At 46.5% G+C, this 13,044-nt stretch overlaps 1 long non-coding RNA gene across 1 annotated transcript in view; it reads left to right on the top strand.

The window, feature by feature from the left end:
• The window catches only part of LOC147669102 (uncharacterized), a 239,690-nt gene that overhangs the window by 151,487 nt on the left and 75,159 nt on the right, over positions 1-13,044 (top strand). The window lies entirely within an intron of this gene.

Consider the following 13,044-nt stretch of genomic DNA (forward strand, 5'->3'; position numbering starts at 1 on the left):
GAAACAAAACTCTGATCCAGCAATAGCTATAGGCACTGAGTGCAGTCCTCTGTGTTGCCCTTGCTGTCTATTCCAGTCTTCTTAATGTAAGTGCTTTGACATTTTCCAACAACAAAATGTCTTTGTTTACACCAAGTAAAAGGTAGCAGTTGCCTTTTTGATTTGAGAGGAGCACATCCCATACCGCTAGTGTTTCAATGACTATTCTGCACACAAAGAAGTATGGACAAGAGAAATAGGACATTGTTGATGATAGGTGCAGTTCGACTTTCAACATAGCTCAGTCTGAATAGAAGTTGAACCCCCAATCCCCTGACCGATTATCTAGTGTGTCTGACCAATGATTTTACGACCCAGAAGAACATAAGAAGACTACCGCCGAGTCCCGGCCTATCTGATTCACTGAAACATGACTGCCAAGTGCAGTAGTTCAAACCCTTCCGCTCATTCACTCGTGAACAAAAACCACACAGTGTTTGTTAGTTTTAAAGTTTTATTTTCAAATAAGAAATGAAAACATTATTTCTTTATATTTAATAGCGTAGTATTCGGAGCGAGCAATGGTGATGGATGAAGACAACGTTAAAGTTTAAACAACATTACCATGAATTAAATTACTATGACTCAAACTTAATAATAGTTAACAGACACATGAAATCATTAGAATAACTGTGCGGGAGCCCCCACCTTCTTTAAAATACTTAAAGTACTGCTGGTGATGACTTACTAGTAGTTGGTGAATCGTCTGGCAGAAGGGCAATGGAATCTTCTTTCTGTAATGAGAAAAATGGTGCACGTTAAGCAAGCATTCATCAGTTGTCATAAGACGAAGTGTAGCATTTAATGGAATAAGCATATAAAAGGTTAACACTTCCTCCCCAAAACTGTTACTTCATCCCAGTAATAAAAAATGTGTTATGTAACATTTTCTTCCATTACGAGATAAAATAGGGGTTGTGTATGGCATCTGAAAATATGACATGTTTTTCCTAGACGTCACAACATCTGATGCGGCACAGATGACCACGAGTGCCGGGGCCAGCAGTGTGGAGGGGTCTACTCTGGTTGCGGCGGCGCCAACAGGAGGAGCTTGGGGGGAAGACTCAGCGGCGGCGGACAGTGGTAAGTTATTATACTCCTTACTCATTGAAATGTTTTTGAGTAGGCTCGCAAAGGAGTGTATGATGTACTGTACAGTAGTACACAGTACACTAGTATAAGTAGACTGTACTGTTAAGAACAGTTACTAATTTAGAACTACTTTTTGGGCTACTATCACGAAGAAGACAGTCAACCTTGACTTGTAATAGCATTAGCTGCGGTACTTCTCGGGTAACCAATGGCCCCCTCTATTTCACGTCAACTCAGCTGGCAAATTTTTATTGTGAAGCCAAGTCATATCAGATGTAGTTTAGGGATGTGAAGAACGAAAAATTAAAGAAGGGTGAAACGGAGGACGAGCGAGTCTTAATATTTATGACTATAAAGAATGCTTTTGTTGAATGCAATTCAAGATAAGAAGACGGCGGTTTCCAAAAAATAATGAAACAGGTGTTAGTTGGTTGTTGACAAAAAGAAATTTTGGTACATTTAAGACCTTAAGAAGAATCATGGACGTACTTTGGAAGCCTCGATGTTTTCTTCTTTATCCTCATCGATAGCAGAGGTATATGATGTAGTAGAGCAGACGCTGAGTGGATGAAGTATGGCCAGTGGCAGTGCCACCCCTATAGAAAAGTAAGACATTCATATCCCCACCTGCATGTACTGCTTAAAGTACTGCGAGTCTGCATCATCATGGCCTGTGTCTGTATTTCTTGGGTGAAAGCTGAGTAAGCTGCCATTATGGCGGCTACCACAAGTTCATGTACCAGTAATTTATTTTGCAACACAAGAGAAAACAAGTAAAAAAGGCCTTTTTTTAGTACTCTCTGACTATGTATGTAGTAGTGAGTCCACCCATAGTGCTGCTAGTGGAATTTCTGAAACTCCCAGTAATGTCACAGGCTTACAAAGACGGCGGAAAGATACATGCCAAAATGTTATACTGTTACAACAGGTATCTGTGCACACGTCCCCTTTTACAGAGTAAATGCTGTAGGTAATCAAACAACACAACCAATAGACAAACAATGTGGAAGTAGTCTTGATAGAAATTTTTCTTCAATTCAGATTTTATTCACCACGCCCATCCAACACGTGTTTCGTCAGGGCTAGTAGCCCGCGACTTCATCAGGGCTCCCGCGGGCACTATTTTGAGGCACACTCAAAATAGTGGTTAGAAATTATAAATAATGTCACACACGGGAGGCGCCAGTTGTGGATCGACAATCAAAAAAAACCTGGTCCGTTCTCTTCAAAATGTTATACTGTGTTTGCTACTTGCTGGTGTTACTGATGCTGGTGTTACTGAGTGTCAACTTTCCGTTGAATTATTTTGACTTTATGTTAAAGACTATTGGCTACAGTATTTTTCTTTCTTTCTTCATAGATGCTACTCCAAAAAAGCTCAGCCGTAAGGAGATGGCTGTCCGGGCCAGGGCCTGTAAGCTGGAGGCTATTTGTGCCCAGTATCGCCGGTTGTGGGCTCGGGAGCATGAGGACACTACAACAACCAATACATCCTCCTCCAGTGCCCCCGGGTCCACCAGCCACAGCCTCCAGCAAACGGAGCCGTGGCCCGACAGCCTCCCGCCGCCGCCGCACAGCAGCAAAAACAACAGCTGCCCCCCCCAGAGCCTGGATGGTACATCAGCGCCGCCTCCGAAAGCGAGTGGACTACCTGGAGCGGTTGGGCGAAAAACATCAGCGCCAGCTCCGGGACCTCCGCAAAGAGTTGCGGGACGTGCAGCACCAGCTGTCCACACTACGCCACCGGAGGAAGTGACTGTCCCTTGCCCCTTTTTTAAAGACTGTTGGGGGGGGGGGTGGTAATTGGGTTTTTGGGAAAGGGGACTTTTTGATTTTTGGATATTGGTTTGGTTAGGGAGGGGGGGGGTGAGTTGGGGTAATTAATTTTATTTTTGTGACAACAACATCCATCATTTATATTTCTTAATAATTATATTTTTCATTCCAAAACACAGTATACGCGCTCATATTATTTTGTGTGGGGGTTGGCGGTGGTAACTGGGCGTTTGGTTTTTCAAACTTACCAGCATGAATGAAACATCTTGTCCTGAAATGTACCAAAATGCAAGTAACTGAGTTAGTCAATTCAGTAGCCCTACTACTGTACTTTACTAGTAGTACAGTCAGTCTCTGCTCTCCTCCCAACTTAGTCCTAGCCCATTATTCTACTACCTCTCCAATATGCTTATCTTACCTGTGATTTGTGAATCACGGTTGGTGAATAATGTTGGTTGTTGACTTGAATCCTCGACGGATGCAATATCATTGTTGTGCTGGTAGCAGTAGTGGTACACACTGGCCATATGAAAAAAAAGGAAATGAAACATTGAGTGGGCTGAGCGTAGCATTAGAAACAGTACATTAGATAGTACGGTAGAGAACAGTGCCCTAAATTGTAGCCTAAGCAGTGTTAAATTAATGTAAATATAAGAAGTAGTTGCGTGGAGTTGGACTGCTATAAGAAATTAAGGCAAAGGACACGTCATCAACGTAACGTAAGCATTAAGCATTTGATTGTTCACGTCGAGTAGGAGGAGGATGTTCTTATCAATCCATGATGGCGCACATGAACTTCTGATTGTAATGATTTTGGCTGCTTTGACCTTATCCTCCCCAGCAAGTGTGTGGAATTTATTGTTGTTGTCAGTCACATCACAATGAAATACCACACAGCCCGGGGGAAGAGGGTTAGGGTTTGAAAATTGGATGGGAATGGGGTTTTTTGAGAGAGTTTGGTAGAGAGGAAAAAAAACACAGCATGGACAGTCAAACAACAAATGAAGAGAAACACATTTTTGGATTTGAACTACGAAGAAACAAGTTGAGAGTACAGGGCTGCAGTCATTACACAATTTCACTTGCCTCTCTGCCCTCAGAGAGAATAAACACTTAGAACATTAAATTACTGCTAAACATAGCAAAAACATAGCAAATTTAGAAACAGAGAGAAAATAAATGCAGATTCACACTCATAGAAGTTCACAGCAATAACATTACTTAAAAGATAAGTAGAACTGAACGGATACTGTTACTGTATGTTGTTGTAATTGTCCTGTTGAATTTGGGAAGTTGCATGCATCAAGCTATTCCAAGTTATTTGCGGCACTCCTCCGTTCCATCTGACTCTCCGTCGATCAATGTTGGTGACCAGAAGACACCCTGTCCACTGCCTGCCTGGCGGATGCTGAATTGCGTGTCGCTAATGTGAAGCCTGACTTCATCCTTTTTTCCATTGCACAGGGTGAAAGCCACCCTGTAAATGTTGATGCAAAAACAGGAAGTGATATTAAAACACCACTGAGAAAAAAATATAAGGTACGTACGCTGTGTTGTGCAAAATGTCACACTTTCAGTTTCAGAATCGACAGTACAATAGTTTCGAAAGGGCGCACTCTGAGTCTCCTTTTGAAGGATAAATAAGTATGGGCGAATTTGCGGATCTTTCCTCTCAAGCTAGGTGTAGTGTAAACTACGATTTTAGAACAAAATTAGACCTTCCCAGCAGTGCTCCCAGACCCTTAAACACTGACGCTAAAATGTATATTACCCCCAATCATACCACAAAAAACGTGCAATACTGCTACCTGTCTGAGGCCTAGTGGAAAATGGTGACAAAACGTACTTTGAAAGTAAAGTAGGCCCAAATCCCCCCTTTCCCACCATGGATTTTCTTCAAACCACTTGCAACCAAGTGCTCAAAGAGTAGACCCCAGAACCCAGTTGCCGAAATCTCGAACTCCCCCAAACACAATGAATACTGCTAACCCTAACAAACCCTAAGTTAAAAATAGTGTCAAAGGCTTTCTTCTACTAGGCCCTAACTCCACTTTGCCGCCATGGATTTTCTTCAAACCTCTTGCAATCAAAAGTATCCATACCCAGCGTTGGTCCAAGACCCCAAAACCCACCCACAAACACCAGGAACCCCCCGAACAGCCCCCCGAAAACGCTAAAGTGAGCAAAATGCCTGAAAATGGAAACACTTTTTCACCTCCGATTTTCTCCAAACCAATTTTATCCGGTATTAGACCTTCACAGCAATGCCCCAGACCCGTCAACCCAGGCGAAAACAAGTTTAACCCCCCCAAACAGCCAAAAAGCAAAAATGGAAAAATGGGCACTTAGAAATATTTAGCCCTAGTTCCAAAATCACTCCGTGCGCGCTCTGCAGCCAGGCCCTAACTCCCCTTTGCCACCATGTATTTCCGTACACCTCTCTTGCCTTTTCCTGCAGGAAACATCCTTAACAACGATGATTTTATAACGACTTACCTGAACAACGAAGCCGGAACCCCGACTTTCAAAAACCACGACTTTCCTTAAGCACGACTTCCCTAAACCACGAGTCTCTCCACTACCCTCCACTACCCTCCGCTAAGGGAACATTAGGGGGGGTGTGGGGGTTTCCCCCCCAAAAAAAGGATAAATAAAAAAAAAGAGCTAATGGTATGCGTTGTCAAAGCATACTAACATAGTACATTTAGATCCTTTTTTTTACGAGTGGTTCCCGCAAGAAGTATTGTATATACAATAGTGCCATCTAATGGCCAAACACAAGATGTTTCATTTCGTGGTTTAGGAAGTCGTGCTAAAAAAGGTAGTGGTTAAGAATATCTCGTGGTTAGGCTTTCGTTGTTAAGGAAGTCGTGGTTTAGCCAGTAGTTGTTTAGACATACAACCTTTTCCTGCACCTCACTTGGCTCTTTATGCACTTCTCTTTCTTATTTCCACACCTCTGTTGCATCTTTTAGCAATTCACTTGCCTCTGTCTGCACTTCTCTTGCATGTTTCTGCAGTTCTCTTGCGTCTTTCTACACCTCTGTTGCCTCTTTCTGCACCTCACCTGCTTCATTCTGCACCCCTTTTTCTCTTTCTGCACCTCTCTTGCTTCTTTCTGCAACCCTGTTGGCTCTTTTTTCACCCCTGTTGTCTCTTTCTGCACTCATATTCCCTCTTTCTGCACCCCTCTTACTTCTTTCTACACTTCTCTTGCTTCTTTCTGCACCTCACCGGCTTCTTTCTGTTCCCCTCTTGCCTATTTTTGCTCCCCTGTTTTCTATTTCTGCACATCTCTTGCATCTTTCGGCAACCCTGTTGTCTCTTTCTTCACCCCTGTTGTCTCTTTCTGCACTTGTCTTCCCTGTTCCTGCACCTCTCTTACTTCTTTCTGCACTTCTCTACCTTCTTTCTGCACCTCTCTTGCTTCTTTGTGCAACCTTCGTCCCTTTTTTACATCCCTCTTGCCTCTTTCTGCTGTTTTCTTGCCACTTTATGTACCTCTCTTGCCTCTTTCTGCACATCACTTGCCTCTTTCTGCACTTCTCTTGCTTCTTTCCACACCTCTGTTGCTTTTTCAGCAATTCTCTTGCCTTTTTCTGCACTTGTTTCTGTACCTCTCTTGCGTCTTTCTGCACCCCTGTTGACTCTTTCTGCACTTACCTTGCTTCTTTCTACACCCCTCTTGCCTCTTTTTGAACCTCTTTTTTCTCTTTCTGCACCTCTATTGTTCTTTCTGTACCCCTGCTCCCTCTTTCTGCACCTTTCCTGCCTGTGTCTGTACCTTTATTAGCTCTTTCTGTACCTCTGATGCTTCTTTCTACACTTCTCTTGCTCTTTCTGCACCATTCGCGCCTCTTTCAGCACCTCTTTTACTTCTTTTTTCACTTTTCTTCCTTCTTGCTGCACACATCCTGCCTCTTTTGTACTTGTCTTGCCTCTTTGTGTACCTCTCATACTTTTTTTCTGCACCCTTCTTGCCTCTTTTTGCACCCCTGTTGGTTCTTCCCGCACTGCTCTTGCTTCTTTCTCCACCTCTTTTGTAAATTTCTGCATCCCTCTTGCCTCTTTCTGTACCCCTATTCTGTCTTTCTGTACCTCTCTTGCCTCTGTCTGCATACCTGTGCCCTCTTTCTGTACCCCTTTTGCATGTTTCTGTAATTCTGTTGCCTCTTTCTGCAGTTCTGTTGCCTCTTTCTGCAGTATTCTTGCCTCTTTCTGCCGCTCGCTTGCTTCTTTCTGTACCCCTTTTGCCTTTTTCTGCACCCCTCTTCCCTCTTTCTGTACCTCTCTTGCCTCTTTCTGTACCTCTGTTGGTTCTTTCTGCATATCTTTAGCTTCTTTCTGCACCTTTCTTCGTCTTTCTGGACTTCTGTTGCATCTTTCTGCATTTCTCTTGCTTCTTTCGCCTATTTTCTTCCTCTTTCTGCACATGTCCTACCTCTGCAGGAATAATTAGAAATTAGCATTTAAAAAACCTTTGCAAAATTCACTGAAAAGAATATACTTTTCAGGGGCGTTATAGTTAGGAATTAGCATTTAAAAAACCTTTGAAATTCACTGAACAATCATAGGTTTCAAGTGCAATATAGTTAGTTGGACATTTCACTCGTACAAAACCAGAAACATTCGGCTGTTATAGTTAGTTGAGCTAACTATAACTCGCGCCCCCGCAATGTACTGCTGACGTCACATATTACATCACTCATGACATGGTCAATGACATCACTGATGACATCTCAAATGACATCACTGATGACATCACTGATGACCTCATCCAGTGAGTGTTTCTAAAGAGTTTAAATATGTTTTTTCATATATATGCCAAGGTGTATTAAAGAATGAGTGGGTATATGAGTGTCTGAATGGATGATTTAATAGGTGCATATCTGACTGTATAAGAGAGTGATTAAATGTGTATTACTAATATATGGGTGACTGACTAATCTGTATGAATGTCTGTATCAGTCTGTCAGTTGGTGTGTACGTGGCTGCTTGGGTTGGTGAGTAGCTACATGAGTATCTATATATCGCTTTTTAATTGGTTGTCTGAGTACCTGAATGGATGTGTCAGAGTCTGTGTGGGTGGGCAGGTTGTGTGGGTGACTTCCTGCATGAATGTGTGAGTGCGTGATTCACTTGGTGTACGGGTTCAAGAGTGCATCTGTGAGGGGCTATATGGGTGGGTGAGTGTGTGTATAGCTGTGTTGGTGAGTGAATGGATATCTCAGTGGTACATGTGTGAGTAACTACATATGACAGCAACTCCTCCAACAAGCAAAGAAGCAGAGGCCACAGCGGGGAATCTGGTGGAAACTTTTAATTTGATGTAAGGGCATAATGCATTTCGGCCGCACTTCGGCCTTCCTTAGATGATATATATATATATATATATATATATATATATATATGTATATATATATATATATATATATATATATATATATATATATATATATATATATATATATATATATATATATATTCAGTCAGTTGCAGGCACTCAAAGTGAAGAAGACCAACACGGAGCTAATTGTTTCAGGATTTATTGACAGCCTGCCAGCACAGGCAAAACAGCAGAAACCCCTTCAATCTTCTTAAAAACGCCGGACGCGTTTCGGGAATGGCTTCCCTTCATCTGCGGCGAGTGTTCAATGGAAGCTGCTTGCACTGAATCGCGCACCGATGTTATAGAAGCCTGCCTCCCGGGCGTGGCTTCATGCAAGGTCTCCTGGCTCTTGTAGTGCGCGTGTAGTTTTACCCCAGTGGGCGTGCAAGAAGTCCAAGAGTAAAATGAGTTCTTTCCCCAGTGGGTAGAGGGGAAAACTTGCTGCCAACCCGTGCCCCGCTCTGTGGTCACCATCCTGGTCAACGGGCCTCATCCTGCATGAGCACCCGCTCACACTCCGTTCCTGTTCGTCCAAACACCGCCAGCGTAAGGACAGGACCTGCTCTGATGCGGTGGGTCTCCCTCGCGACCGAAGCTGGCCGCAAAAATTCAGTCAGTTGCAGGCACTTAAAGTGAAGAAGACCAACACGGAGCTAATTGTTTCAGGATTTATTGGCAGCCTGCCAGCACAGGCAAAACAGCAGAAACCCCTTCAATCTTCTTAAAAACGCCGGACGCGTTTCGGGAATGTTATGTTATGTTATGTTATGTTATGTTATTAAATTTTGTATAGCGCGCAGATGCCGCAGCCAAGAGGCGTCCCGGCGCTTTGGAGATAGAAGACACAACACAACAATGATGACCAAAACACATAGCTATACAGCGGAGAATAAATGGGTTTTTAATTGTTTCCTGAACTGAAACAAATCGTGGATGGAATGAAGTGAAGCAGGCAAAGAGTTCCATAGAGTAGCCGCCATCACCGAGAAAGAGCGTCCACCCATTCTGGACTTTTTAAAACGAGGAACAATGGCCAGATTAGACCCAGCAGACCGAAGAGCTCTTGCGGGGACATAGTGGAGGATGGTCTGGGTGAGAATGGGAGGGGAGGCCAAAGTAAGAATTTTAAAAGTAAGGCACAAAGCCTTGAACTTAATTCTTTGGCCTACTGGGAGCCAGTGAAGGTCACGAATAGTGCTGCGAGCTGAAACTAATTTGGGGAGGCCGACCAGCATCCTAGCCGCCGAATTTTGTACCCGCTGAAGACGGGCAAGCTCAGCTTGATTAACACCCAGAAACAGGGAACTGGCGTAGTCCAATCTGGTCAGCACCAGAGCTTGGACTATGGCTTCCCTTCATCTGCGGCGAGTGTTCAATGGAAGCTGCTTGCACTGAATCGCGCACCGATGTTATAGAAGCCTGCCTCCCGGGCGTGGCTTCATGCAAGGCCTCCTGGCTCTTGTAGTGCGCGTGTAGTTTTACCCCAGTGGGCGTGCAAGAAGTCCAAGAGTAAAATGAGTTCTTTCCCCAGTGGGTAGAGGGGAAAACTTGCTGCCAACTCGTGCCCCGCTCTGTGGTCACCATCCTGGTCAACGGGCCTCATCCTGCATGAGCACCCGCTCACACTCCGTTCCTGTTCGTCCAAACACCGCCAGCGTAAGGACAGGACCTGCTCTGATGCGGTGGGTCTCCCTCGCGACCGAAGCTGGCCGCAAAAATTCAGTCAGTTGCAGGCACTCAAAGTGAAGAAGACCAACACGGAGCTAATTGTTTCAGGATTTATTGGCAGCCTGCCAGCACAGGCAATACAGCAGAAACCCCTTCAATCTTCTTAAAAACGCCGGACGCGTTTCGGGAATGGCTTCCCTTCATCTGCGGCGAGTGTTCAATGGAAGCTGCTTGCACTGAATCGCGCACCGATGTTATAGAAGCCTGCCTCCCGGGCGTGGCTTCATGCAAGGCCTCCTGGCTCTTGTAGTGCGCGTGTGGTTTTACCCCAGTGGGCGTGCAAGAAGTCCAAGAGTAAAATGAGTTCTTTCCCCAGTGGGTAGAGGGGAAAACTTGCTGCCAACCCGTGCCCCGCTCTGTGGTCACCATCCTGGTCAACGGGCCTCATCCTGCATGAGCACCCGCTCACACTCCGTTCCTGTTCGTCCAAACACCGCCAGCGTAAGGACAGGACCTGCTCTGATGCGGTGGGTCTCCCTCGCGACCGAAGCTGGCCGCAAAAATTCAGTCAGTTGCAGGCACTCAAAGTGAAGAAGACCAACACGGAGCTAATTGTTTCAGGATTTATTGGCAGCCTGCCAGCACAGGCAAAACAGCATAAACCCCTTCAATCTTCTTAAAAACGCCGGACGCGTTTCGGGAATGGCTTCCCTTCATCTGCGGCGAGTGTTCAATGGAAGCTGCTTGCACTGAATCGCGCACCGATGTTATAGAAGCCTGCCTCCCGGGCGTGGCTTCATGCAAGGCCTCCTGGCTCTTGTAGTGCACGTGTAGTTTTACCCCAGTGGGCGTGCAAGAAGTCCAAGAGTAAAATGAGTTCTTTCCCCAGTGGGTAGAGGGGAAAACTTGCTGCCAACCCGTGCCCCGCTCTGTGGTCACCATCCTGGTCAACGGGCCTCATCCTGCATGAGCACCCGCTCACACTCCGTTCCTGTTCGTCCAAACACCGCCAGCGTAAGGACAGGACCTGCTCTGATGCGGTGGGTCTCCCTCGCGACCGAAGCTGGCCGCAAAAATTCAGTCAGTTGCAGGCACTCAAAGTGAAGAAGACCAACACGGAGCTAATTGTTTCAGGATTTATTGGCAGCCTGCCAGCACAGGCAAAACAGCAGAAACCCCTTCAATCTTCTTAAAAACGCCGGACGCGTTTCGGGAATGGCTTCCCTTCATCTGCGGCGAGTGTTCAATGGAAGCTGCTTGCACTGAATCGCGCACCGATGTTATAGAAGCCTGCCTCCCGGGCGTGGCTTCATGCAAGGCCTCCTGGCTCTTGTAGTGCGCGTGTAGTTTTACCCCAGTGGGCGTGCAAGAAGTCCAAGAGTAAAATGAGTTCTTTCCCCAGTGGGTAGAGGGGAAAACTTGCTGCCAACTCGTGCCCCGCTCTGTGGTCACCATCCTGGTCAACGGGCCTCATCCTGCATGAGCACCCGCTCACACTCCGTTCCTGTTCGTCCAAACACCGCCAGCGTAAGGACAGGACCTGCTCTGATGCGGTGGGTCTCCCTCGCGACCGAAGCTGGCCGCAAAAATTCAGTCAGTTGCAGGCACTCAAAGTGAAGAAGACCAACACGGAGCTAATTGTTTCAGGATTTATTGGCAGCCTGCCAGCACAGGCAAAACAGCAGAAACCCCTTCAATCTTCTTAAAAACGCCGGACGCGTTTCGGGAATGGCTTCCCTTCATCTGCGGCGAGTGTTCAATGGAAGCTGCTTGCACTGAATCGCGCACCGATGTTATAGAAGCCTGCCTCCCGGGCGTGGCTTCATGCAAGGCCTCCTGGCTCTTGTAGTGCGCGTGTGGTTTTACCCCAGTGGGCGTGCAAGAAGTCCAAGAGTAAAATGAGTTCTTTCCCCAGTGGGTAGAGGGGAAAACTTGCTGCCAACCCGTGCCCCGCTCTGTGGTCACCATCCTGGTCAACGGGCCTCATCCTGCATGAGCACCCGCTCACACTCCGTTCCTGTTCGTCCAAACACCGCCAGCGTAAGGACAGGACCTGCTCTGATGCGGTGGGTCTCCCTCGCGACCGAAGCTGGCCGCAAAAATTCAGTCAGTTGCAGGCACTCAAAGTGAAGAAGACCAACACGGAGCTAATTGTTTCAGGATTTATTGGCAGCCTGCCAGCACAGGCAAAACAGCATAAACCCCTTCAATCTTCTTAAAAACGCCGGACGCGTTTCGGGAATGGCTTCCCTTCATCTGCGGCGAGTGTTCAATGGAAGCTGCTTGCACTGAATCGCGCACCGATGTTATAGAAGCCTGCCTCCCGGGCGTGGCTTCATGCAAGGCCTCCTGGCTCTTGTAGTGCACGTGTAGTTTTACCCCAGTGGGCGTGCAAGAAGTCCAAGAGTAAAATGAGTTCTTTCCCCAGTGGGTAGAGGGGAAAACTTGCTGCCAACCCGTGCCCCGCTCTGTGGTCACCATCCTGGTCAACGGGCCTCATCCTGCATGAGCACCCGCTCACACTCCGTTCCTGTTCGTCCAAACACCGCCAGCGTAAGGACAGGACCTGCTCTGATGCGGTGGGTCTCCCTCGCGACCGAAGCTGGCCGCAAAAATTCAGTCAGTTGCAGGCACTCAAAGTGAAGAAGACCAACACGGAGCTAATTGTTTCAGGATTTATTGGCAGCCTGCCAGCACAGGCAAAACAGCAGAAACCCCTTCAATCTTCTTAAAAACGCCGGACGCGTTTCGGGAATGGCTTCCCTTCATCTGCGGCGAGTGTTCAATGGAAGCTGCTTGCACTGAATCGCGCACCGATGTTATAGAAGCCTGCCTCCCGGGCGTGGCTTCATGCAAGGCCTCCTGGCTCTTGTAGTGCGCGTGTAGTTTTACCCCAGTGGGCGTGCAAGAAGTCCAAGAGTAAAATGAGTTCTTTCCCCAGTGGGTAGAGGGGAAAACTTGCTGCCAACTCGTGCCCCACTCTGTGGTCACCATCCTGGTCAACGGGCCTCATCCTGCATGAGCACCCGCTCACACTCCGTTCCTGTTCGTCCAAACACCGCCAGCGTAAGGACAGGACC

Source organism: Lissotriton vulgaris, unplaced genomic scaffold, assembly GCF_964263255.1.
Source record: "Lissotriton vulgaris unplaced genomic scaffold, aLisVul1.2 SCAFFOLD_2239, whole genome shotgun sequence".
Lineage (NCBI taxonomy): Eukaryota > Metazoa > Chordata > Amphibia > Caudata > Salamandridae > Lissotriton > Lissotriton vulgaris.